This window comes from Eleutherodactylus coqui, chromosome 11 (assembly GCF_035609145.1).
Source record: "Eleutherodactylus coqui strain aEleCoq1 chromosome 11, aEleCoq1.hap1, whole genome shotgun sequence".
In the NCBI taxonomy this organism is placed as follows: domain Eukaryota; kingdom Metazoa; phylum Chordata; class Amphibia; order Anura; family Eleutherodactylidae; genus Eleutherodactylus; species Eleutherodactylus coqui.
The window spans coordinates 53,362,244-53,385,531 of record NC_089847.1 but is presented as its reverse complement, the minus strand read 5'-3'; the positions used below and the strand labels follow the sequence as shown (position 1 = coordinate 53,385,531).

General features: G+C 45.0%; 25 non-coding genes across 25 annotated transcripts; all 25 read left to right on the top strand.

The window, feature by feature from the left end:
- The first annotated feature begins 823 nt into the window (after window positions 1-823).
- TRNAD-GUC (transfer RNA aspartic acid (anticodon GUC)) lies at window positions 824-895 on the top strand. Its single transcript has one exon. It is a non-coding gene; the product is annotated as a tRNA-Asp (tRNA).
- Window positions 896-1,294: 399 nt separating this feature from the next.
- On the top strand, window positions 1,295-1,366 carry TRNAD-GUC (transfer RNA aspartic acid (anticodon GUC)). Its single transcript has one exon. It is a non-coding gene; the product is annotated as a tRNA-Asp (tRNA).
- A 410-nt stretch (window positions 1,367-1,776) lies between these two features.
- Window positions 1,777-1,848, top strand: TRNAD-GUC (transfer RNA aspartic acid (anticodon GUC)). Its single transcript has one exon. It is a non-coding gene; the product is annotated as a tRNA-Asp (tRNA).
- Window positions 1,849-3,222: 1,374 nt separating this feature from the next.
- TRNAD-GUC (transfer RNA aspartic acid (anticodon GUC)) lies at window positions 3,223-3,294 on the top strand. The gene has a single exon. It is a non-coding gene; the product is annotated as a tRNA-Asp (tRNA).
- An 892-nt stretch (window positions 3,295-4,186) lies between these two features.
- TRNAD-AUC (transfer RNA aspartic acid (anticodon AUC)) lies at window positions 4,187-4,258 on the top strand. The gene has a single exon. It is a non-coding gene; the product is annotated as a tRNA-Asp (tRNA).
- A 2,820-nt stretch (window positions 4,259-7,078) lies between these two features.
- Window positions 7,079-7,150, top strand: TRNAD-GUC (transfer RNA aspartic acid (anticodon GUC)). Its single transcript has one exon. It is a non-coding gene; the product is annotated as a tRNA-Asp (tRNA).
- Window positions 7,151-9,006: 1,856 nt separating this feature from the next.
- TRNAD-AUC (transfer RNA aspartic acid (anticodon AUC)) lies at window positions 9,007-9,078 on the top strand. Its single transcript has one exon. It is a non-coding gene; the product is annotated as a tRNA-Asp (tRNA).
- A 409-nt stretch (window positions 9,079-9,487) lies between these two features.
- TRNAD-AUC (transfer RNA aspartic acid (anticodon AUC)) lies at window positions 9,488-9,559 on the top strand. The gene has a single exon. It is a non-coding gene; the product is annotated as a tRNA-Asp (tRNA).
- Window positions 9,560-9,969: 410 nt separating this feature from the next.
- Window positions 9,970-10,041, top strand: TRNAD-GUC (transfer RNA aspartic acid (anticodon GUC)). Its single transcript has one exon. It is a non-coding gene; the product is annotated as a tRNA-Asp (tRNA).
- A 410-nt stretch (window positions 10,042-10,451) lies between these two features.
- TRNAD-GUC (transfer RNA aspartic acid (anticodon GUC)) lies at window positions 10,452-10,523 on the top strand. The gene has a single exon. It is a non-coding gene; the product is annotated as a tRNA-Asp (tRNA).
- An 892-nt stretch (window positions 10,524-11,415) lies between these two features.
- Window positions 11,416-11,487, top strand: TRNAD-AUC (transfer RNA aspartic acid (anticodon AUC)). Its single transcript has one exon. It is a non-coding gene; the product is annotated as a tRNA-Asp (tRNA).
- Window positions 11,488-11,896: 409 nt separating this feature from the next.
- TRNAD-AUC (transfer RNA aspartic acid (anticodon AUC)) lies at window positions 11,897-11,968 on the top strand. The gene has a single exon. It is a non-coding gene; the product is annotated as a tRNA-Asp (tRNA).
- Window positions 11,969-12,378: 410 nt separating this feature from the next.
- Window positions 12,379-12,450, top strand: TRNAD-GUC (transfer RNA aspartic acid (anticodon GUC)). Its single transcript has one exon. It is a non-coding gene; the product is annotated as a tRNA-Asp (tRNA).
- A 410-nt stretch (window positions 12,451-12,860) lies between these two features.
- TRNAD-GUC (transfer RNA aspartic acid (anticodon GUC)) lies at window positions 12,861-12,932 on the top strand. The gene has a single exon. It is a non-coding gene; the product is annotated as a tRNA-Asp (tRNA).
- An 892-nt stretch (window positions 12,933-13,824) lies between these two features.
- TRNAD-AUC (transfer RNA aspartic acid (anticodon AUC)) lies at window positions 13,825-13,896 on the top strand. The gene has a single exon. It is a non-coding gene; the product is annotated as a tRNA-Asp (tRNA).
- Window positions 13,897-14,306: 410 nt separating this feature from the next.
- TRNAD-AUC (transfer RNA aspartic acid (anticodon AUC)) lies at window positions 14,307-14,378 on the top strand. The gene has a single exon. It is a non-coding gene; the product is annotated as a tRNA-Asp (tRNA).
- A 1,374-nt stretch (window positions 14,379-15,752) lies between these two features.
- TRNAD-GUC (transfer RNA aspartic acid (anticodon GUC)) lies at window positions 15,753-15,824 on the top strand. The gene has a single exon. It is a non-coding gene; the product is annotated as a tRNA-Asp (tRNA).
- A 410-nt stretch (window positions 15,825-16,234) lies between these two features.
- On the top strand, window positions 16,235-16,306 carry TRNAD-AUC (transfer RNA aspartic acid (anticodon AUC)). The gene has a single exon. It is a non-coding gene; the product is annotated as a tRNA-Asp (tRNA).
- A 410-nt stretch (window positions 16,307-16,716) lies between these two features.
- TRNAD-AUC (transfer RNA aspartic acid (anticodon AUC)) lies at window positions 16,717-16,788 on the top strand. Its single transcript has one exon. It is a non-coding gene; the product is annotated as a tRNA-Asp (tRNA).
- A 1,374-nt stretch (window positions 16,789-18,162) lies between these two features.
- Window positions 18,163-18,234, top strand: TRNAD-GUC (transfer RNA aspartic acid (anticodon GUC)). The gene has a single exon. It is a non-coding gene; the product is annotated as a tRNA-Asp (tRNA).
- An 892-nt stretch (window positions 18,235-19,126) lies between these two features.
- On the top strand, window positions 19,127-19,198 carry TRNAD-GUC (transfer RNA aspartic acid (anticodon GUC)). Its single transcript has one exon. It is a non-coding gene; the product is annotated as a tRNA-Asp (tRNA).
- Window positions 19,199-20,088: 890 nt separating this feature from the next.
- TRNAD-GUC (transfer RNA aspartic acid (anticodon GUC)) lies at window positions 20,089-20,160 on the top strand. Its single transcript has one exon. It is a non-coding gene; the product is annotated as a tRNA-Asp (tRNA).
- An 892-nt stretch (window positions 20,161-21,052) lies between these two features.
- Window positions 21,053-21,124, top strand: TRNAD-GUC (transfer RNA aspartic acid (anticodon GUC)). Its single transcript has one exon. It is a non-coding gene; the product is annotated as a tRNA-Asp (tRNA).
- Window positions 21,125-22,014: 890 nt separating this feature from the next.
- On the top strand, window positions 22,015-22,086 carry TRNAD-GUC (transfer RNA aspartic acid (anticodon GUC)). The gene has a single exon. It is a non-coding gene; the product is annotated as a tRNA-Asp (tRNA).
- Window positions 22,087-22,978: 892 nt separating this feature from the next.
- On the top strand, window positions 22,979-23,050 carry TRNAD-GUC (transfer RNA aspartic acid (anticodon GUC)). Its single transcript has one exon. It is a non-coding gene; the product is annotated as a tRNA-Asp (tRNA).
- Window positions 23,051-23,288: the final 238 nt, after the last annotated feature.

Genomic DNA, 23,288 nt, shown 5'->3' with positions numbered 1-23,288 from the left:
AGAAGTGCTTCCTGCTAAATGCTAAGAAGCATGCCACTTTGCTATCCTCTTGCCTATGTACTGTTTACAACACCAGGTTATGTTTTTCTGCATTTCACCTCCAAAGAGCGCTTTGTCCCCAGGAATCACTGCAGCTTTACCTTTGGGGAAAGAGAAAAAGTCTGATTTGTCAGACTTGAGATTTCTTTAGCTGGACTTTGCAGTTAGATGACTCAAGATATCATCTGTGGAAGCTATTTTTCTTTTGGCAGAACATCTGCGTATGTGTAAATGGGCAAAATTCTATCGGTCCCAAGAGTAAATGGGTCCGCCCGAATACTGCCATGCTTTCATCAGCTTCTTCCTCGTTAGTATAGTGGTGAGTATCCCCACCTGTCACGCGGGAGACCGGGGTTCGATTCCCCAACGGGGAGTGCTTTTCTCGTTTTCTACGAAGCTATTTCCCAAGACTGTCGCCATCTTTGACAAAGTCCATCTCAAGAAGAAGTGCTTCCTGCTAAATGCTAAGAAGCATGCCACTTTGCTATCCTCTTGCCTATGTACTATTTACAACACCAGGTTATGTTTTTCTGCATTTCACCTCCAAACAGCGCTTTGTCCCCAGGAATCACTGCAGCTTTACCTTTGGGGAAAGAGAAAAAGTCTGATTTGTCAGACTTGAGATTTCTTTAGCTGGACTTTGCAGTTAGATGACTCAAGATATCATCTGTGGAAGCTATTTTTCTTTTGGCAGAACATCTGCGTATGTGTAAATGGGCAAAATTCTATCGGTCCCAAGAGTAAATGGGTCTGCCCGAATACTGCCATTCTTTCATCAGCTTCTTCCTCGTTAGTATAGTGGTGAGTATCCCCGCCTGTCACGCGGGAGACCGGGGTTCGATTCCCCGACGGGGAGTACTTTTCTCGTTTTCTTCGAAGCTATTTCCCAAGACTGTCGCCATCTTTGGCAAAGTCCATCTCAAGAAGAAGTGCTTCCTGCTAAATGCTAAGAAGCATGCCACTTTGCCTATGTACTGTTTACAACACCAGGTTATGTTTTTCTGCATTTCACCTCCAAACAGCGCTTTGTCCCCAGGAATCACTGCAGCTTTACCTTTGGGGAAAGAGAAAAAGTCTGATTTGTCAGACTTGAGATTTCTTTAGCTTGACTTTGCAGTTAGATGACTCAAGATATCATCTGTGGAAGCTATTTTTCTTTTGGCAGAACATCTGCGTATGTGTAAATGGGCAAAATTCTATCGGTCCCAAGAGTAAATGGGTCCACCCGAATACTGCCATGTTTTCATCAGCTTCTTCCTCGTTAGTATAGTGGTGAGTATCCCCGCCTGTCACGCGGGAGACCGGGGTTCGATTCCCCGACGGGGAGTGCTTTTCTCGTTTTCTACGAAGCTATTTCCCAAGACTGTCGCCATCTTTGACAAAGTCCATCTCAAGAAGAAGTGCTTCCTGCTAAATGCTAAGAAGCATGCCACTTTGCTATCCTCTTGCCTATGTACTATTTACAACACCAGGTTATGTTTTTCTGCATTTCACCTCCAAACAGCGCTTTGTCCCCAGGAATCACTGCAGCTTTACCTTTGGGGAAAGAGAAAAAGTCTGATTTGTCAGACTTGAGATTTCTTTAGCTGGACTTTGCAGTTAGATGACTCAAGATATCATCTGTGGAAGCTATTTTTCTTTTGGCAGAACATCTGAGTACGTGTAAATGGGCAAAATTCTATCGGTCCCAAGAGTAAATGGGTCTGCCCGAATACTGCCATGCTTTCATCAGCTTCTTCCTCGTTAGTATAGTGGTGAGTATCCCCGCCTGTCACGCGGGAGACCGGGGTTCGATTCCCCGACGGGGAGTGCTTTTCTCGTTTTCTACTAAGCTATTTCCCAAGACTGTCGCCATCTTTGGCAAAGTCCATCTCAAGAAGAAGTGCTTCCTGCTAAATGCTAAGAAGCATGCCACTTTGCTATCCTCTTGCCTATGTACTGTTTACAACACCAGGTTATGTTTTTCTGCATTTCACCTCCAAAGAGCGCTTTGTCCCCAGGAATCACTGCAGCTTTACCTTTGGGGAAAGAGAAAAAGTCTGATTTGTCAGACTTGAGATTTCTTTAGCTGGACTTTGCAGTTAGATGACTCAAGATATCATCTGTGGAAGCTATTTTTCTTTTGGCAGAACATCTGCGTATGTGTAAATGGGCAAAATTCTATCGGTCCCAAGAGTAAATGGGTCCACCCGAATACTGCCATGTTTTCATCAGCTTCTTCCTCGTTAGTATAGTGGTGAGTATCCCTGCCTGTCACGCGGGAGACCGGGGTTCGATTCCCCGACGGGGAGTGCTTTTCTCGTTTTCTACGAAGCTATTTCCCAAGACTGTCGCCATCTTTGACAAAGTCCATCTCAAGAAGAAGTGCTTCCTGCTAAATGCTAAGAAGCATGCCACTTTGCTATCCTCTTGCCTATGTACTGTTTACAACACCAGGTTATGTTTTTCTGCATTTCACCTCCAAACAGCGCTTTGTCCCCAGGAATCACTGCAGCTTTACCTTTGGGGAAAGAGAAAAAGTCTGATTTGTCAGACTTGAGATTTCTTTAGCTGGACTTTGCAGTTAGATGACTCAAGATATCATCTGTGGAAGCTATTTTTCTTTTGGCAGAACATCTGCGTATGTGTAAATGGGCAAAATTCTATCGGTCCCAAGAGTAAATGGGTCTGCCCGAATACTGCCATGCTTTCATCAGCTTCTTCCTCGTTAGTATAGTGGTGAGTATCCCCGCCTGTCACGCGGGAGACCGGGGTTCGATTCCCCAACGGGGAGTGCTTTTCTCGTTTTCTACGAAGCTATTTCCCAAGACTGTCGCCATCTTTGACAAAGTCCATCTCAAGAAGAAGTGCTTCCTGCTAAATGCTAAGAAGCATGCCACTTTGCTATCCTCTTGCCTATGTACTATTTACAACACCAGGTTATGTTTTTCTGCATTTCACCTCCAAACAGCGCTTTGTCCCCAGGAATCACTGCAGCTTTACCTTTGGGGAAAGAGAAAAAGTCTGATTTGTCAGACTTGAGATTTCTTTAGCTGGACTTTGCAGTTAGATGACTCAAGATATCATCTGTGGAAGCTATTTTTCTTTTGGCAGAACATCTGCGTATGTGTAAATGGGCAAAATTCTATCGGTCCCAAGAGTAAATGGGTCCGCCCGAATACTGCCATGCTTTTATCAGCTTCTTCCTCGTTAGTATAGTGGTGAGTATCCCCGCCTGTCACGCGGGAGACCGGGGTTCGATTCCCCGACGGGGAGTGTTTTTCTCGTTTTCTACGAAGCTATTTCCCAAGACTGTCGCCATCTTTGACAAAGTCCATCTCAAGAAGAAGTGCTTCCTGCTAAATGCTAAGAAGCATGCCACTTTGCTATCCTCTTGCCTATGTACTATTTACAACACCAGGTTATGTTTTTCTGCATTTCACCTCCAAACAGCGCTTTGTCCCCAGGAATCACTGCAGCTTTACCTTTGGGGAAAGAGAAAAAGTCTGATTTGTCAGACTTGAGATTTCTTTAGCTGGACTTTGCAGTTAGATGACTCAAGATATCATCTGTGGAAGCTATTTTTCTTTTGGCAGAACATCTGCGTATGTGTAAATGGGCAAAATTTTATCGGTCCCAAGAGTAAATGGGTCCGCCCGAATACTGCCATGCTTTCATCAGCTTCTTCCTCGTTAGTATAGTGGTGAGTATCCCCACCTGTCACGCGGGAGACCGGGGTTCGATTCCCCGACGGGGAGTGCTTTTCTCGTTTTCTACGAAGCTATTTCCCAAGACTGTCGCCATCTTTGACAAAGTCCATCTCAAGAAGAAGTGCTTCCTGCTAAATGCTAAGAGGCATGCCACTTTGCTATCCTCTTGCCTATGTACTATTTACAACACCAGGTTATGTTTTTCTGCATTTCACCTCCAAACAGCGCTTTGTCCCCAGGAATCACTGCAGCTTTACCTTTGGGGAAAAGGAAAAAGTCTGATTTGTCAGACTTGAGATTTCTTTAGCTGGACTTTGCAGTTAGATGACTCAAGATATCATCTGTGGAAGCTATTTTTCTTTTGGCAGAACATCTGCGTATGTGTAAATGGGCAAAATTCTATCGGTCCCAAGAGTAAATGGGTCCGCCCGAATACTGCCATGCTTTCATCAGCTTCTTCCTCGTTAGTATAGTGGTGAGTATCCCCGCCTATCACGCGGGAGACCGGGGGTCGATTCCCCGACGGGGAGTGCTTTTCTCGTTTTCCTCGAAGCTATTTCCCAAGACTGTCGCCATCTTTGACAAAGTCCATCTCAAGAAGAAGTGCTTCCTGCCAAATGCTAAGAAGCATGCCACTTTGCTATCCTCTTGCCTATGTACTATTTACAACACCAGGTTATGTTTTTCTGCATTTCACCTCCAAACAGCGCTTTGTCCCCAGGAATCACTGCAGCTTTACCTTTGGGGAAAAGGAAAAAGTCTGATTTGTCAGACTTGAGATTTCTTTAGCTGGACTTTGCAGTTAGATGACTCAAGATATCATCTGTGGAAGCTATTTTTCTTTTGGCAGAACATCTGCGTATGTGTAAATGGGCAAAATTCTATCGGTCCCAAGAGTAAATGGGTCCGCCCGAATACTGCCATGCTTTCATCAGCTTCTTCCTCGTTAGTATAGTGGTGAGTATCCCCACCTGTCACGCGGGAGACCGGGGTTCGATTCCCCAACGGGGAGTGCTTTTCTCGTTTTCTACGAAGCTATTTCCCAAGACTGTCGCCATCTTTGACAAAGTCCATCTCAAGAAGAAGTGCTTCCTGCTAAATGCTAAGAAGCATGCCACTTTGCTATCCTCTTGCCTATGTACTATTTACAACACCAGGTTATGTTTTTCTGCATTTCACCTCCAAACAGCGCTTTGTCCCCAGGAATCACTGCAGCTTTACCTTTGGGGAAAGAGAAAAAGTCTGATTTGTCAGACTTGAGATTTCTTTAGCTGGACTTTGCAGTTAGATGACTCAAGATATCATCTGTGGAAGCTATTTTTCTTTTGGCAGAACATCTGCGTATGTGTAAATGGGCAAAATTCTATCGGTCCCAAGAGTAAATGGGTCCGCCCGAATACTGCCATGCTTTCATCAGCTTCTTCCTCGTTAGTATAGTGGTGAGTATCCCCACCTGTCACGCGGGAGACCGGGGTTCGATTCCCCGACGGGGAGTGCTTTTCTCGTTTTCTACGAAGCTATTTCCCAAGACTGTCGCCATCTTTGACAAAGTCCATCTCAAGAAGAAGTGCTTCCTGCTAAATGCTAAGAAGCATGCCACTTTGCTATCCTCTTGCCTATGTACTATTTACAACACCAGGTTATGTTTTTCTGCATTTCACCTCCAAACAGCGCTTTGTCCCCAGGAATCACTGCAGCTTTACCTTTGGGGAAAGAGAAAAAGTCTGATTTGTCAGACTTGAGATTTCTTTAGCTGGACTTTGCAGTTAGATGACTTAAGATATCATCTGTGGAAGCTATTTTTCTTTTGGCAGAACATCTGCGTATGTGTGAATGGGCAAAATTCTATCGGTCCCAAGAGTAAATGGGTCCGCCCGAATACTGCCATGCTTTCATCAGCTTCTTCCTCGTTAGTATAGTGGTGAGTATCCCCGCCTGTCACGTGGGAGACCGGGGTTCGATTCCCCGACGGGGAGTGCTTTTCTCATTTTCTACGAAGCTATTTCCCAAGACTGTCGCCATCTTTGGCAAAGTCCATCTCAAGAAGAAGTGCTTCCTGCTAAATGCTAAGAAGCATACCACTTTGCTATCCTCTTGCCTATGTACTGTTTACAACACCAGGTTATGTTTTTCTGCATTTCACCTCCAAACAGCGCTTTGTCCCCAGGAATCACTGCAGCTTTACCTTTGGGGAAAGAGAAAAAGTCTGATTTGTCAGACTTGAGATTTCTTTAGCTGGACTTTGCAGTTAGATGACTCAAGATATCATCTGTGGAAGCTATTTTTCTTTTGGCAGAACATCTGCGTATGTGTAAATGGGCAAAATTCTATCGGTCCCAAGAGTAAATGGGTCTGCCCGAATACTGCCATGCTTTCATCAGCTTCTTCCTCGTTAGTATAGTGGTGAGTATCCCCGCCTGTCACGCGGGAGACTGGGGTTCGATTCCCCGACGGGGAGTGCTTTTCTCGTTTTCTACGAAGCTATTTCCCAAGACTGTCGCCATCTTTGACAAAGTCCATCTCAAGAAGAAGTGCTTCCTGCTAAATGCTAAGAAGCATGCCACTTTGCTATCCTCTTGCCTATGTACTGTTTACAACACCAGGTTATGTTTTTCTGCATTTCACCTCCAAACAGCGCTTTGTCCCCAGGAATCACTGCAGCTTTACCTTTGGGGAAAGAGAAAAAGTCTGATTTGTCAGACTTGAGATTTCTTTAGCTGGACTTTGCAGTTAGATGACTCAAGATATCATCTGTGGAAGCTATTTTTCTTTTGGCAGAACATCTGCGTATGTGTAAATGGGCAAAATTCTATCGGTCCCAAGAGTAAATGGGTCTGCCCGAATACTGCCATGCTTTCATCAGCTTCTTCCTCGTTAGTATAGTGGTGAGTATCCCCGCCTGTCACGCGGGAGACCGGGGTTCGATTCCCCAACGGGGAGTGCTTTTCTCGTTTTCTACGAAGCTATTTCCCAAGACTGTCGCCATCTTTGACAAAGTCCATCTCAAGAAGAAGTGCTTCCTGCTAAATGCTAAGAAGCATGCCACTTTGCTATCCTCTTGCCTATGTACTATTTACAACACCAGGTTATGTTTTTCTGCATTTCACCTCCAAACAGCGCTTTGTCCCCAGGAATCACTGCAGCTTTACCTTTGGGGAAAGAGAAAAAGTCTGATTTGTCAGACTTGAGATTTCTTTAGCTGGACTTTGCAGTTAGATGACTCAAGATATCATCTGTGGAAGCTATTTTTCTTTTGGCAGAACATCTGCGTATGTGTAAATGGGCAAAATTCTATCGGTCCCAAGAGTAAATGGGTCCGCCCGAATACTGCCATGCTTTTATCAGCTTCTTCCTCGTTAGTATAGTGGTGAGTATCCCCGCCTGTCACGCGGGAGACCGGGGTTCGATTCCCCGACGGGGAGTGTTTTTCTCGTTTTCTACGAAGCTATTTCCCAAGACTGTCGCCATCTTTGACAAAGTCCATCTCAAGAAGAAGTGCTTCCTGCTAAATGCTAAGAAGCATGCCACTTTGCTATCCTCTTGCCTATGTACTATTTACAACACCAGGTTATGTTTTTCTGCATTTCACCTCCAAACAGCGCTTTGTCCCCAGGAATCACTGCAGCTTTACCTTTGGGGAAAGAGAAAAAGTCTGATTTGTCAGACTTGAGATTTCTTTAGCTGGACTTTGCAGTTAGATGACTCAAGATATCATCTGTGGAAGCTATTTTTCTTTTGGCAGAACATCTGCGTATGTGTAAATGGGCAAAATTCTATCGGTCCCAAGAGTAAATGGGTCTGCCCGAATACTGCCATGCTTTCATCAGCTTCTTCCTCGTTAGTATAGTGGTGAGTATCCCCGCCTGTCACGCGGGAGACCGGGGTTCGATTCCCCAACGGGGAGTGCTTTTCTCGTTTTCTACGAAGCTATTTTCCAAGACTGTCGCCATCTTTGACAAAGTCCATCTCAAGAAGAAGTGCTTCCTGCTAAATGCTAAGAAGCATGCCACTTTGCTATCCTCTTGCCTATGTACTATTTACAACACCAGGTTATGTTTTTCTGCATTTCACCTCCAAACAGCGCTTTGTCCCCAGGAATCACTGCAGCTTTACCTTTGGGGAAAGAGAAAAAGTCTGATTTGTCAGACTTGAGATTTCTTTAGCTGGACTTTGCAGTTAGATGACTCAAGATATCATCTGTGGAAGCTATTTTTCTTTTGGCAGAACATCTGCGTATGTGTAAATGGGCAAAATTTTATCGGTCCCAAGAGTAAATGGGTCCGCCCGAATACTGCCATGCTTTCATCAGCTTCTTCCTCGTTAGTATAGTGGTGAGTATCCCCACCTGTCACGCGGGAGACCGGGGTTCGATTCCCCGACGGGGAGTGCTTTTCTCGTTTTCTACGAAGCTATTTCCCAAGACTGTCGCCATCTTTGACAAAGTCCATCTCAAGAAGAAGTGCTTCCTGCTAAATGCTAAGAGGCATGCCACTTTGCTATCCTCTTGCCTATGTACTATTTACAACACCAGGTTATGTTTTTCTGCATTTCACCTCCAAACAGCGCTTTGTCCCCAGGAATCACTGCAGCTTTACCTTTGGGGAAAAGGAAAAAGTCTGATTTGTCAGACTTGAGATTTCTTTAGCTGGACTTTGCAGTTAGATGACTCAAGATATCATCTGTGGAAGCTATTTTTCTTTTGGCAGAACATCTGCGTATGTGTAAATGGGCAAAATTCTATCGGTCCCAAGAGTAAATGGGTCCGCCCGAATACTGCCATGCTTTCATCAGCTTCTTCCTCGTTAGTATAGTGGTGAGTATCCCCACCTGTCACGCGGGAGACCGGGGTTCGATTCCCCAACGGGGAGTGCTTTTCTCGTTTTCTACGAAGCTATTTCCCAAGACTGTCGCCATCTTTGACAAAGTCCATCTCAAGAAGAAGTGCTTCCTGCTAAATGCTAAGAAGCATGCCACTTTGCTATCCTCTTGCCTATGTACTATTTACAACACCAGGTTATGTTTTTCTGCATTTCACCTCCAAACAGCGCTTTGTCCCCAGGAATCACTGCAGCTTTACCTTTGGGGAAAAGGAAAAAGTCTGATTTGTCAGACTTGAGATTTCTTTAGCTGGACTTTGCAGTTAGATGACTCAAGATATCATCTGTGGAAGCTATTTTTCTTTTGGCAGAACATCTGCGTATGTGTAAATGGGCAAAATTCTATCGGTCCCAAGAGTAAATGGGTCCGCCCGAATACGGCCATGCTTTCATCAGCTTCTTCCTCGTTAGTATAGTGGTGAGTATCCCCGCCTATCACGCGGGAGACCGGGGGTCGATTCCCCGACGGGGAGTGCTTTTCTCGTTTTCTACGAAGCTATTTCCCAAGACTGTCGCCATCTTTGACAAAGTCCATCTCAAGAAGAAGTGCTTCCTGCTAAATGCTAAGAAGCATGCCACTTTGCTATCCTCTTGCCTATGTACTATTTACAACACCAGGTTATGTTTTTCTGCATTTCACCTCCAAACAGCGCTTTGTCCCCAGGAATCACTGCAGCTTTACCTTTGGGGAAAGAGAAAAAGTCTGATTTGTCAGACTTGAGATTTCTTTAGCTGGACTTTGCAGTTAGATGACTCAAGATATCATCTGTGGAAGCTATTTTTCTTTTGGCAGAACATCTGCGTATGTGTAAATGGCAAAATTCTATCGGTCCCAAGAGTAAATGGGTCCGCCCGAATACTGCCATGCTTTCATCAGCTTCTTCCTCGTTAGTATAGTGGTGAGTATCCCCGCCTATCACGCGGGAGACCGGGGGTCGATTCCCCGACGGGGAGTGCTTTTCTCGTTTTCTACGAAGCTATTTCCCAAGACTGTCGCCATCTTTGACAAAGTCCATCTCAAGAAGAAGTGCTTCCTGCTAAATGCTAAGAAGCATGCCACTTTGCTATCCTCTTGCCTATGTACTGTTTACAACACCAGGTTATGTTTTTCTGCATTTCACCTCCAAACAGCGCTTTGTCCCCAGGAATCACTGCAGCTTTACCTTTGGGGAAAGAGAAAAAGTCTGATTTGTCAGACTTGAGATTTCTTTAGCTGGACTTTGCAGTTAGATGACTCAAGATATCATCTGTGGAAGCTATTTTTCTTTTGGCAGAACATCTGCGTATGTGTAAATGGGCAAAATTCTATCGGTCCCAAGAGTAAATGGGTCCGCCCGAATACTGCCATGCTTTCATCAGCTTCTTCCTCGTTAGTATAGTGGTGAGTATCCCCGCCTGTCACGCGGGAGACCGGGGTTCGATTCCCCGACGGGGAGTGCTTTTCTCGTTTTCTACGAAGCTATTTTCCAAGACTGTCGCCATCTTTGACAAAGTCCATCTCAAGAAGAAGTGCTTCCTGCTAAATGCTAAGAAGCATGCCACTTTGCTATCCTCTTGCCTATGTACTATTTACAACACCAGGTTATGTTTTTCTGCATTTCACCTCCAAACAGCGCTTTGTCCCCAGGAATCACTGCAGCTTTACCTTTGGGGAAAGAGAAAAAGTCTGATTTGTCAGACTTGAGATTTCTTTAGCTGGACTTTGCAGTTAGATGACTCAAGATATCATCTGTGGAAGCTATTTTTCTTTTGGCAGAACATCTGCGTATGTGTAAATGGGCAAAATTCTATCGGTCCCAAGAGTAAATGGGTCTGCCCGAATACTGCCATGCTTTCATCAGCTTCTTCCTCGTTAGTATAGTGGTGAGTATCCCCGCCTGTCACGCGGGAGACCGGGGTTCGATTCCCCGACGGGGAGTGCTTTTCTCGTTTTCTACGAAGCTATTTCCCAAGACTGTCGCCATCTTTGGCAAAGTCCATCTCAAGAAGAAGTGCTTCCTGCTAAATGCTAAGAAGCATGCCACTTTGCTATCCTCTTGCCTATGTACTGTTTACAACACCAGGTTATGTTTTTCTGCATTTCACCTCCAAACAGCGCTTTGTCCCCAGGAATCACTGCAGCTTTACCTTTGGGGAAAGAGAAAAAGTCTGATTTGTCAGACTTGAGATTTCTTTAGCTGGACTTTGCAGTTAGATGACTCAAGATATCATCTGTGGAAGCTATTTTTCTTTTGGCAGAACATCTGCGTATGTGTAAATGGGCAAAATTCTATCGGTCCCAAGAGTAAATGGGTCCGCCCGAATACTGCCATGCTTTCATCAGCTTCTTCCTCGTTAGTATAGTGGTGAGTATCCCCACCTGTCACGCGGGAGACCGGGGTTCGATTCCCCAACGGGGAGTGCTTTTCTCGTTTTCTACGAAGCTATTTCCCAAGACTGTCGCCATCTTTGACAAAGTCCATCTCAAGAAGAAGTGCTTCCTGCTAAATGCTAAGAAGCATGCCACTTTGCTATCCTCTTGCCTATGTACTATTTACAACACCAGGTTATGTTTTTCTGCATTTCACCTCCAAACAGCGCTTTGTCCCCAGGAATCACTGCAGCTTTACCTTTGGGGAAAAGGAAAAAGTCTGATTTGTCAGACTTGAGATTTCTTTAGCTGGACTTTGCAGTTAGATGACTCAAGATATCATCTGTGGAAGCTATTTTTCTTTTGGCAGAACATCTGCGTATGTGTAAATGGGCAAAATTCTATCGGTCCCAAGAGTAAATGGGTCCGCCCGAATACTGCCATGCTTTCATCAGCTTCTTCCTCGTTAGTATAGTGGTGAGTATCCCCGCCTATCACGCGGGAGACCGGGGGTCGATTCCCCGACGGGGAGTGCTTTTCTCGTTTTCTACGAAGCTATTTCCCAAGACTGTCGCCATCTTTGACAAAGTCCATCTCAAGAAGAAGTGCTTCCTGCTAAATGCTAAGAAGCATGCCACTTTGCTATCCTCTTGCCTATGTACTATTTACAACACCAGGTTATGTTTTTCTGCATTTCACCTCCAAACAGCGCTTTGTCCCCAGGAATCACTGCAGCTTTACCTTTGGGGAAAGAGAAAAAGTCTGATTTGTCAGACTTGAGATTTCTTTAGCTGGACTTTGCAGTTAGATGACTCAAGATATCATCTGTGGAAGCTATTTTTCTTTTGGCAGAACATCTGCGTATGTGTAAATGGCAAAATTCTATCGGTCCCAAGAGTAAATGGGTCCGCCCGAATACTGCCATGCTTTCATCAGCTTCTTCCTCGTTAGTATAGTGGTGAGTATCCCCGCCTATCACGCGGGAGACCGGGGGTCGATTCCCCGACGGGGAGTGCTTTTCTCGTTTTCTACGAAGCTATTTCCCAAGACTGTCGCCATCTTTGACAAAGTCCATCTCAAGAAGAAGTGCTTCCTGCTAAATGCTAAGAAGCATGCCACTTTGCTATCCTCTTGCCTATTTACTATTTACAACACCAGGTTATGTTTTTCTGCATTTCACCTCCAAACAGCGCTTTGTCCCCAGGAGTCACTGCAGCTTTACCTTTGGGGAAAGAGAAAAAGTCTGATTTGTCAGACTTGAGATTTCTTTAGCTGGACTTTGCAGTTAGATGACTCAAGATATCATCTGTGGAAGCTATTTTTCTTTTGGCAGAACATCTGCGTATGTGTAAATGGGCAAAATTCTATCGGTCCCAAGAGTAAATGGGTCTGCCCGAATACTGCCATGCTTTCATCAGCTTCTTCCTCGTTAGTATAGTGGTGAGTATCCCCGCCTGTCACGCGGGAGACCGGGGTTCGATTCCCCGACGGGGAGTGCTTTTCTCGTTTTCTACGAAGCTATTTCCCAAGACTGTCGCCATCTTTGACAAAGTCCATCTCAAGAAGAAGTGCTTCCTGCTAAATGCTAAGAAGCATGCCACTTTGCTATCCTCTTGCCTATGTACTATTTACAACACCAGGTTATGTTTTTCTGCATTTCACCTCCAAACAGCGCTTTGTCCCCAGGAATCACTGCAGCTTTACCTTTGGGGAAAGAGAAAAAGTCTGATTTGTCAGACTTGAGATTTCTTTAGCTGGACTTTGCAGTTAGATGACTCAAGATATCATCTGTGGAAGCTATTTTTCTTTTGGCAGAACATCTGCGTATGTGTAAATGGGCAAAATTTTAGCGGTCCCAAGAGTAAATGGGTCTGCCCGAATACTGCCATGCTTTCATCAGCTTCTTCCTCGTTAGTATAGTGGTGAGTATCCCCGCCTGTCACGCGGGAGACCGGGGTTCGATTCCCCGACGGGGAGTGCTTTTCTCGTTTTCTACGAAGCTATTTCCCAAGACTGTCGCCATCTTTGACAAAGTCCATCTCAAGAAGAAGTGCTTCCTGCTAAATGCTAAGAAGCATGCCACTTTGCTATCCTCTTGCCTATGTACTATTTACAACACCAGGTTATGTTTTTCTGCATTTCACCTCCAAACAGCGCTTTGTCCCCAGGAATCACTGCAGCTTTACCTTTGGGGAAAAGGAAAAAGTCTGATTTGTCAGACTTGAGATTTCTTTAGCTGGACTTTGCAGTTAGATGACTCAAGATATCATCTGTGGAAGCTATTTTTCTTTTGGCAGAACATCTGCGTATGTGTAAATGGGCAAAATTCTATCGGTCCCAAGAGTAAATGGGTCCGCCCGAATACTGCCATGCTTTCATCAGCTTCTTCCTCGTTAGTATAGTGGTGAGTATCCCCACCTGTCACGCGGGAGACCGGGGTTCGATTCCCCGACGGGGAGTGCTTTTCTCGTTTTCTACGAAGCTATTTCCCAAGACTGTCGCCATCTTTGACAAAGTCCATCTCAAGAAGAAGTGCTTCCTGCTAAATGCTAAGAAGCATGCCACTTTGCTATCCTCTTGCCTATGTACTATTTACAACACCAGGTTATGTTTTTCTGCATTTCACCTCCAAACAGCGCTTTGTCCCCAGGAATCACTGCAGCTTTACCTTTGGGGAAAGAGAAAAAGTCTGATTTGTCAGACTTGAGATTTCTTTAGCTGGACTTTGCAGTTAGATGACTCAAGATATCATCTGTGGCAGCTATTTTTCTTTTGGCAGAACATCTGCGTATGTGTAAATGGGCAAAATTCTATCGGTCCCAAGAGTAAATGGGTCCGCCCGAATACTGCCATGCTTTCATCAGCTTCTTCCTCGTTAGTATAGTGGTGAGTATCCCCGCCTATCACGCGGGAGACCGGGGGTCGATTCCCCGACGGGGAGTGCTTTTCTCGTTTTCTACGAAGCTATTTCCCAAGACTGTCGCCATCTTTGGCAAAGTCCATCTCAAGAAGAAGTGCTTCCTGCTAAATGCTAAGAAGCATGCCACTTTGCTATCCTCTTGCCTATGTACTATTTACAACACCAGGTTATGTTTTTCTCCATTTCACCTCCAAACAGCGCTTTGTCCCCAGGAATCACTGCAGCTTTACCTTTGGGGAAAAGGAAAAAGTCTGATTTGTCAGACTTGAGATTTCTTTAGCTGGACTTTGCAGTTAGATGACTCAAGATATCATCTGTGGAAGCTATTTTTCTTTTGGCAGAACATCTGCGTATGTGTAAATGGGCAAAATTCTATCGGTCCCAAGAGTAAATGGGTCCGCCCGAATACTGCCATGCTTTCATCAGCTTCTTCCTCGTTAGTATAGTGGTGAGTATCCCCGCCTATCACGCGGGAGACCGGGGGTCGATTCCCCGACGGGGAGTGCTTTTCTCGTTTTCTACGAAGCTATTTCCCAAGACTGTCGCCATCTTTGACAAAGTCCATCTCAAGAAGAAGTGCTTCCTGCTAAATGCTAAGAAGCATGCCACTTTGCTATCCTCTTGCCTATGTACTATTTACAACACCAGGTTATGTTTTTCTGCATTTCACCTCCAAACAGCGCTTTGTCCCCAGGAATCACTGCAGCTTTACCTTTGGGGAAAGAGAAAAAGTCTGATTTGTCAGACTTGAGATTTCTTTAGCTGGACTTTGCAGTTAGATGACTCAAGATATCATCTGTGGAAGCTATTTTTCTTTTGGCAGAACATCTGCGTATGTGTAAATGGGCAAAATTCTATCGGTCCCAAGAGTAAATGGGTCTGCCCGAATACTGCCATGCTTTCATCAGCTTCTTCCTCGTTAGTATAGTGGTGAGTATCCCCGCCTGTCACGCGGGAGACTGGGGTTCGATTCCCCGACGGGGAGTGCTTTTCTCGTTTTCTACGAAGCTATTTCCCAAGACTGTCGCCATCTTTGACAAAGTCCATCTCAAGAAGAAGTGCTTCCTGCTAAATGCTAAGAAGCATGCCACTTTGCTATCCTCTTGCCTATGTACTATTTACAACACCAGGTTATGTTTTTCTGCATTTCACCTCCAAACAGCGCTTTGTCCCCAGGAATCACTGCAGCTTTACCTTTGGGGAAAGAGAAAAAGTCTGATTTGTCAGACTTGAGATTTCTTTAGCTGGACTTTGCAGTTAGATGACTCAAGATATCATCTGTGGAAGCTATTTTTCTTTTGGCAGAACATCTGCGTATGTGTAAATGGGCAAAATTCTATCGGTCCCAAGAGTAAATGGGTCTGCCCGAATACTGCCATGCTTTCATCAGCTTCTTCCTCGTTAGTATAGTGGTGAGTATCCCCGCCTGTCACGCGGGAGACCGGGGTTCGATTCCCTGACGGGGAGTGCTTTTCTCGTTTTCTACGAAGCTATTTCCCAAGACTGTCGCCATCTTTGGCAAAGTCCATCTCAAGAAGAAGTGCTTCCTGCTAAATGCTAAGAAGCATGCCACTTTGCTATCCTCTTGCCTATGTACTGTTTACAACACCAGGTTATGTTTTTCTGCATTTCACCTCCAAACAGCGCTTTGTCCCCAGGAATCACTGCAGCTTTACCTTTGGGGAAAGAGAAAAAGTCTGATTTGTCAGACTTGAGATTTCTTTAGCTGGACTTTGCAGTTAGATGACTCAAGATATCATCTGTGGAAGCTATTTTTCTTTTGGCAGAACATCTGCGTATGTGTAAATGGGCAAAATTTTAGCGGTCCCAAGAGTAAATGGGTCTGCCCGAATACTGCCATGCTTTCATCAGCTTCTTCCTCGTTAGTATAGTGGTGAGTATCCCCGCCTGTCACGCGGGAGACCGGGGTTCGATTCCCCGACGGGGAGTGCTTTTCTCGTTTTCTACGAAGCTATTTCCCAAGACTGTCGCCATCTTTGACAAAGTCCATCTCAAGAAGAAGTGCTTCCTGCTAAATGCTAAGAAGCATGCCACTTTGCTATCCTCTTGCCTATGTACTATTTACAACACCAGGTTATGTTTTTCTGCATTTCACCTCCAAACAGCGCTTTGTCCCCAGGAATCACTGCAGCTTTACCTTTGGGGAAAGAGAAAAAGTCTGATTTGTCAGACTTGAGATTTCTTTAGCTGGACTTTGCAGTTAGATGACTCAAGATATCATCTGTGGCAGCTATTTTTCTTTTGGCAGAACATCTGCGTATGTGTAAATGGGCAAAATTCTATCGGTCCCAAGAGTAAATGGGTCCGCCCGAATACTGCCATGCTTTCATCAGCTTCTTCCTCGTTAGTATAGTGGTGAGTATCCCCGCCTATCACGCGGGAGACCGGGGGTCGATTCCCCGACGGGGAGTGCTTTTCTCGTTTTCTACGAAGCTATTTCCCAAGACTGTCGCCATCTTTGGCAAAGTCCATCTCAAGAAGAAGTGCTTCCTGCTAAATGCTAAGAAGCATGCCACTTTGCTATCCTCTTGCCTATGTACTATTTACAACACCAGGTTATGTTTTTCTCCATTTCACCTCCAAACAGCGCTTTGTCCCCAGGAATCACTGCAGCTTTACCTTTGGGGAAAAGGAAAAAGTCTGATTTGTCAGACTTGAGATTTCTTTAGCTGGACTTTGCAGTTAGATGACTCAAGATATCATCTGTGGAAGCTATTTTTCTTTTGGCAGAACATCTGCGTATGTGTAAATGGGCAAAATTCTATCGGTCCCAAGAGTAAATGGGTCCGCCCGAATACTGCCATGCTTTCATCAGCTTCTTCCTCGTTAGTATAGTGGTGAGTATCCCCGCCTATCACGCGGGAGACCGGGGGTCGATTCCCCGACGGGGAGTGCTTTTCTCGTTTTCTACGAAGCTATTTCCCAAGACTGTCGCCATCTTTGACAAAGTCCATCTCAAGAAGAAGTGCTTCCTGCTAAATGCTAAGAAGCATGCCACTTTGCTATCCTCTTGCCTATGTACTATTTACAACACCAGGTTATGTTTTTCTGCATTTCACCTCCAAACAGCGCTTTGTCCCCAGGAATCACTGCAGCTTTACCTTTGGGGAAAGAGAAAAAGTCTGATTTGTCAGACTTGAGATTTCTTTAGCTGGACTTTGCAGTTAGATGACTCAAGATATCATCTGTGGAAGCTATTTTTCTTTTGGCAGAACATCTGCGTATGTGTAAATGGGCAAAATTCTATCGGTCCCAAGAGTAAATGGGTCTGCCCGAATACTGCCATGCTTTCATCAGCTTCTTCCTCGTTAGTATAGTGGTGAGTATCCCCGCCTGTCACGCGGGAGACTGGGGTTCGATTCCCCGACGGGGAGTGCTTTTCTCGTTTTCTACGAAGCTATTTCCCAAGACTGTCGCCATCTTTGACAAAGTCCATCTCAAGAAGAAGTGCTTCCTGCTAAATGCTAAGAAGCATGCCACTTTGCTATCCTCTTGCCTATGTACTATTTACAACACCAGGTTATGTTTTTCTGCATTTCACCTCCAAACAGCGCTTTGTCCCCAGGAATCACTGCAGCTTTACCTTTGGGGAAAGAGAAAAAGTCTGATTTGTCAGACTTGAGATTTCTTTAGCTGGACTTTGCAGTTAGATGACTCAAGATATCATCTGTGGAAGCTATTTTTCTTTTGGCAGAACATCTGCGTATGTGTAAATGGGCAAAATTCTATCGGTCCCAAGAGTAAATGGGTCTGCCCGAATACTGCCATGCTTTCATCAGCTTCTTCCTCGTTAGTATAGTGGTGAGTATCCCCGCCTGTCACGCGGGAGACCGGGGTTCGATTCCCTGACGGGGAGTGCTTTTCTCGTTTTCTACGAAGCTATTTCCCAAGACTGTCGCCATCTTTGGCAAAGTCCATCTCAAGAAGAAGTGCTTCCTGCTAAATGCTAAGAAGCATGCCACTTTGCTATCCTCTTGCCTATGTACTGTTTACAACACCAGGTTATGTTTTTCTGCATTTCACCTCCAAACAGCGCTTTGTCCCCAGGAATCACTGCAGCTTTACCTTTGGGGAAAGAGAAAAAGTCTGATTTGTCAGACTTGAGATTTCTTTAGCTGGACTTTGCAGTTAGATGACTCAAGATATCATCTGTGGAAGCTATTTTTCTTTTGGCAGAACATCTGCGTATGTGTAAATGGGCAAAATTTTAGCGGTCCCAAGAGTAAATGGGTCTGCCCGAATACTGCCATGCTTTCATCAGCTTCTTCCTCGTTAGTATAGTGGTGAGTATCCCCGCCTGTCACGCGGGAGACCGGGGTTCGATTCCCCGACGGGGAGTGCTTTTCTCGTTTTCTACGAAGCTATTTCCCAAGACTGTCGCCATCTTTGACAAAGTCCATCTCAAGAAGAAGTGCTTCCTGCTAAATGCTAAGAAGCATGCCACTTTGCTATCCTCTTGCCTATGTACTATTTACAACACCAGGTTATGTTTTTCTGCATTTCACCTCCAAACAGCGCTTTGTCCCCAGGAATCACTGCAGCTTTACCTTTGGGGAAAGAGAAAAAGTCTGATTTGTCAGACTTGAGATTTCTTTAGCTGGACTTTGCAGTTAGATGACTCAAGATATCATCTGTGGAAGCTATTTTTCTTTTGGCAGAACATCTGCGTATGTGTAAATGGGCAAAATTCTATCGGTCCCAAGAGTAAATGGGTCTGCCCGAATACTGCCATGCTTTCATCAGCTTCTTCCTCGTTAGTATAGTGGTGAGTATCCCCGCCTGTCACGCGGGAGACTGGGGTTCGATTCCCCGACGGGGAGTGCTTTTCTCGTTTTCTACGAAGCTATTTCCCAAGACTGTCGCCATCTTTGACAAAGTCCATCTCAAGAAGAAGTGCTTCCTGCTAAATGCTAAGAAGCATGCCACTTTGCTATCCTCTTGCCTATGTACTATTTACAACACCAGGTTATGTTTTTCTGCATTTCACCTCCAAACAGCGCTTTGTCCCCAGGAATCACTGCAGCTTTACCTTTGGGGAAAGAGAAAAAGTCTGATTTGTCAGACTTGAGATTTCTTTAGCTGGACTTTGCAGTTAGATGACTCAAGATATCATCTGTGGAAGCTATTTTTCTTTTGGCAGAACATCTGCGTATGTGTAAATGGGCAAAATTCTATCGGTCCCAAGAGTAAATGGGTCTGCCCGAATACTGCCATGCTTTCATCAGCTTCTTCCTCGTTAGTATAGTGGTGAGTATCCCCGCCTGTCACGCGGGAGACCGGGGTTCGATTCCCCGACGGGGAGTGCTTTTCTCGTTTTCTACGAAGCTATTTCCCAAGACTGTCGCCATCTTTGACAAAGTCCATCTCAAGAAGAAGTGCTTCCTGCTAAATGCTAAGAAGCATGCCACTTTGCTATCCTCTTGCCTATGTACTATTTACAACACCAGGTTATGTTTTTCTGCATTTCACCTCCAAACAGCGCTTTGTCCCCAGGAATCACTGCAGCTTTACCTTTGGGGAAAAGGAAAAAGTCTGATTTGTCAGACTTGAGATTTCTTTAGCTGGACTTTGCAGTTAGATGACTCAAGATATCATCTGTGGAAGCTATTTTTCTTTTGGCAGAACATCTGCGTATGTAAATGGGCAAAATTCTATCGGTCCCAAGAGTAAATGGGTCCGCCCGAATACTGCCATGCTTTCATCAGCTTCTTCCTCGTTAGTATAGTGGTGAGTATCCCCACCTGTCACGCGGGAGACCGGGGTTCGATTCCCCGACGGGGAGTGCTTTTCTCGTTTTCTACGAAGCTATTTCCCAAGACTGTCGCCATCTTTGACAAAGTCCATCTCAAGAAGAAGTGCTTCCTGCTAAATGCTAAGAAGCATGCCACTTTGCTATCCTCTTGCCTATGTACTATTTACAACACCAGGTTATGTTTTTCTGCATTTCACCTCCAAACAGCGCTTTGTCCCCAGGAATCACTGCAGCTTTACCTTTGGGGAAAGAGAAAAAGTCTGATTTGTCAGACTTGAGATTTCTTTAGCTGGACTTTGCAGTTAGATGACTCAAGATATCATCTGTGGAAGCTATTTTTCTTTTGGCAGAACATCTGCGTATGTGTAAATGGGCAAAATTCTATCAGTCCCAAGAGTAAATGGGTCTGCCCGAATACTGCCATGCTTTCATCAGCTTCTTCCTCGTTAGTATAGTGGTGAGTATCCCCGCCTGTCACGCGGGAGACCGGGGTTCGATTCCCCGACGGGGAGTGCTTTTCTCGTTTTCTACGAAGCTATTTCCCAAGACTGTCGCCATCTTTGACAAAGTCCATCTCAAGAAGAAGTGCTTCCTGCTAAATGCTAAGAAGCATGCCACTTTGCTATCCTCTTGCCTATGTACTATTTACAACACCAGGTTATGTTTTTCTGCATTTCACCTCCAAACAGCGCTTTGTCCCCAGGAATCACTGCAGCTTTACCTTTGGGGAAAAGGAAAAAGTCTGATTTGTCAGACTTGAGATTTCTTTAGCTGGACTTTGCAGTTAGATGACTCAAGATATCATCTGTGGAAGCTATTTTTCTTTTGGCAGAACATCTGCGTATGTGTAAATGGGCAAAATTCTATCGGTCCCAAGAGTAAATGGGTCCGCCCGAATACTGCCATGCTTTCATCAGCTTCTTCCTCGTTAGTATAGTGGTGAGTATCCCCACCTGTCACGCGGGAGACCGGGGTTCGATTCCCCGACGGGGAGTGCTTTTCTCGTTTTCTACGAAGCTATTTCCCAAGACTGTCGCCATCTTTGACAAAGTCCATCTCAAGAAGAAGTGCTTTCTGCTAAATGCTAAGAAGCATGCCACTTTGCTATCCTCTTGCCTATGTACTATTTACAACACCAGGTTATGTTTTTCTGCATTTCACCTCCAAACAGCGCTTTGTCCCCAGGAATCACTGCAGCTTTACCTTTGGGGAAAGAGAAAAAGTCTGATTTGTCAGACTTGACATTTCTTTAGGTGGACTTTGCAGTTAGATGACTCAAGATATCATCTGTGGAAGCTATTTTTCTTTTGGCAGAACATCTGCGTATGTGTAAATGGGCAAAATTCTATCAGTCCCAAGAGTAAATGGGTCTGCCCGAATACTGCCATGCTTTCCTCAGCTTCTTCCTCGTTAGTATAGTGGTGAGTATCCCCGCCTGTCACGCGGGAGACCGGGGTTCGATTCCCCGACGGGGAGTGCTTTTCTCGTTTTCTACGAAGCTATTTCCCAAGACTGTCGCCATCTTTGGCAAAGTCCATCTCAAGAAGAAGTGCTTCCTGCTAAATGCTAAGAAGCATGCCACTTTGCTATCCTCTTGCCTATGTACTGTTTACAACACCAGGTTATGTTTTTCTGCATTTCACCTCCAAACAGCGCTTTGTCCCCAGGAATCACTGCAGCTTTACCTTTGGGGAAAGAGAAAAAGTCTGATTTGTCAGACTTGAGATTTCTTTAGCTGGACTTTGCTGTTAGATGACTCAAGATATCATCTGTGGAAGCTATTTTTCTTTTGGCAGAACATCTGCGTATGTAAATGGGCAAAATTCTATCGGTCCCAAGAGTAAATGGGTCCGCCCGAATACTGCCATGCTTTCATCAGCTTCTTCCTCGTTAGTATAGTGGTGAGTATCCCCACCTGTCACGCGGGAGACCGGGGTTCGATTCCCCGACGGGGAGTGCTTTTCTCGTTTTCTACGAAGCTATTTCCCAAGACTGTCGCCATCTTTGACAAAGTCCATCTCAAGAAGAAGTGCTTCCTGCTAAATGCTAAGAAGCATGCCACTTTGCTATCCTCTTGCCTATGTACTATTTACAACACCAGGTTATGTTTTTCTGCATTTCACCTCCAAACAGCGCTTTGTCCCCAGGAATCACTGCAGCTTTACCTTTGGGGAAAGAGAAAAAGTCTGATTTGTCAGACTTGAGATTTCTTTAGCTGGACTTTGCAGTTAGATGACTCAAGATATCATCTGTGGAAGCTATTTTTCTTTTGGCAGAACATCTGCGTATGTGTAAATGGGCAAAATTCTATCAGTCCCAAGAGTAAATGGGTCTGCCCGAATACTGCCATGCTTTCATCAGCTTCTTCCTCGTTAGTATAGTGGTGAGTATCCCCGCCTGTCACGCGGGAGACCGGGGTTCGATTCCCCGACGGGGAGTGCTTTTCTCGTTTTCTACGAAGCTATTTCCCAAGACTGTCGCCATCTTTGACAAAGTCCATCTCAAGAAGAAGTGCTTCCTGCTAAATGCTAAGAAGCATGCCACTTTGCTATCCTCTTGCCTATGTACTATTTACAACACCAGGTTATGTTTTTCTGCATTTCACCTCCAAACAGCGCTTTGTCCCCAGGAATCACTGCAGCTTTACCTTTGGGGAAAGAGAAAAAGTCTGATTTGTCAGACTTGAGATTTCTTTAGCTGGACTTTGCAGTTAGATGACTCAAGATATCATCTGTGGAAGCTATTTTTCTTTTGGCAGAACATCTGCGTATGTGTAAATGGGCAAAATTCTATCGGTCCCAAGAGTAAATGGGTCCGCCCGAATACTGCCATGCTTTCATCAGCTTCTTCCTCGTTAGTATAGTGGTGAATATCCCCACCTGTCACGCGGGAGACTGGGGTTCGATTCCCCGACGGGGAGTGCTTTTCTCGTTTTCTACGAAGCTATTTCCCAAGACTGTCGCCATCTTTGGCAAAGTCCATCTCAAGAAGAAGTGCTTCCTGCTAAATGCTAAGAAGCATGCCACTTTGCTATCCTCTTGCCTATGTACTGTTTACAACACCAGGTAATGTTTTACTGCATTTCACCTCCAAACAGCGCTTTGTCCCCAGGAATCACTGCAGCGTTACCTTTGGGGAAAGAGAAAAAGTCTGATTTGTCAGACTTGAGATTTCTTTAGCTGGACTTTGCAGTTAGATGACTCAAGATATCATCTGTGGAAGCTATTTTTCTTTTGGCAGAACATCTGCGTATGTGTAAATGGGCAAAATTTTAGCGGTCCCAAGAGTAAATGGGTCTGCCCGAATACTGCCATGCTTTCATCAGCTTCTTCCTCGTTAGTATAGTGGTGAGTATCCCCGCCTGTCACGCGGGAGACCGGGGTTCGATTCCCCGACGGGGAGTGCTTTTCTCGTTTTCTACGAAGCTATTTCCCAAGACTGTCGCCATCTTTGACAAAGTCCATCTCAAGAAGAAGTGCTTCCTGCTAAATGCTAAGAAGCATGCCACTTTGCTATCCTCTTGCCTATGTACTATTTACAACACCAGGTTATGTTTTTCTGCATTTCACCTCCAAACAGCGCTTTGTCCCCAGGAATCACTGCAGCTTTACCTTTGGGGAAAGAGAAAAAGTCTGATTTG